This window comes from Adiantum capillus-veneris, unplaced genomic scaffold (assembly GCF_014529385.1).
Source record: "Adiantum capillus-veneris isolate H3 unplaced genomic scaffold, ASM1452938v2 Hic_scaffold_270, whole genome shotgun sequence".
Lineage (NCBI taxonomy): Eukaryota > Viridiplantae > Streptophyta > Polypodiopsida > Polypodiales > Pteridaceae > Adiantum > Adiantum capillus-veneris.
The window spans coordinates 196,734-197,821 of NW_028221399.1; positions in this window are offsets into that span (position 1 = coordinate 196,734).

Below are 1,088 nucleotides of genomic sequence, written 5' to 3' on the forward strand. Positions count from 1 at the left end.
AACAAATCTCGAGTATCATTTCCAGAGTAAGTGGTTTTCAACTATTTTGTTTTAATTTAAATGTAAAGCCCGGTCAGAACAGACTACAATCACCCCAAGGTAAAATAAATAGCAATAATTCCATATTCATACCCAGGTCTCTAGACTCATAGCTAGTAAGCTTGTATCAGGTCTCGGGTATATATACACAATAGGTATTTATACCTGCTATCCATGCCCTATGCAAAGCTTCCGCCCGCACAATAGTGTGAAAAAAAACACCTTTTAAAAGTGTGAGAGACAACACCATATTAGGCACACATTCCTATTTCAAAAATGGTTTTATTAGAGATGGTTGGTCAAACATAAAACCCCAAGTATAGAGTATCATTTCCAGAGTTTGGCATTCTTCATCTATTTTGCATCCTTGGTGTATTATGGCCTACTGTCATGACCAGGTTTTTTTCATAGCAACTATACATCTCTTTATGTCAAATGAATCTATACGTCGAGCAACATTACTCCGTTATGAACAGCATCTATTCCCGCAGTTAGGAACCTCTGTTTCCCAAACAAAGTGGTGGACATATCAGGACCGAGTGACCAGAGTGACACTTTGGGGTCGTGAACATTTGAAAAATATTATACGACCGGTGATGCTTACTGAAGCAATGGGTCTAGGGCCTAAGTATTATTATATCGAGCATTCCATAAAGCCTGGTTTTTCAGATCGGCTATATCTGCTAGCCGAGTTTCTACCTCCTCAGAAGATTTTCCTATACCGTAGTTATGGTCATCAGCTACGAGGATATTTTAATTGTACACACCACACTCGGGAGTATGGGGTAGCCTTGGCGACTCGTATCGTGCCTTTGGCAGAGAGGCCAAATACTTGCTTCTACTGTGATAGTTGTTTGTGTGATCATGTGATGAGCGGCATAATAGAGATGTAGCTGTGAAGCTCATTAGCTAAGCTTTTTTTTGTCTCGTGACAGCTTTGTGTGTGTGTGTGTGTGTGTGTGTGTGTGTGTGTGTGTGTGTGTGTGTGTGTGTGTGTGTGTGTGTGTGTGTGGTGTGTGTGTGTGTGTGTGTGTGTGCCCACCCATTCC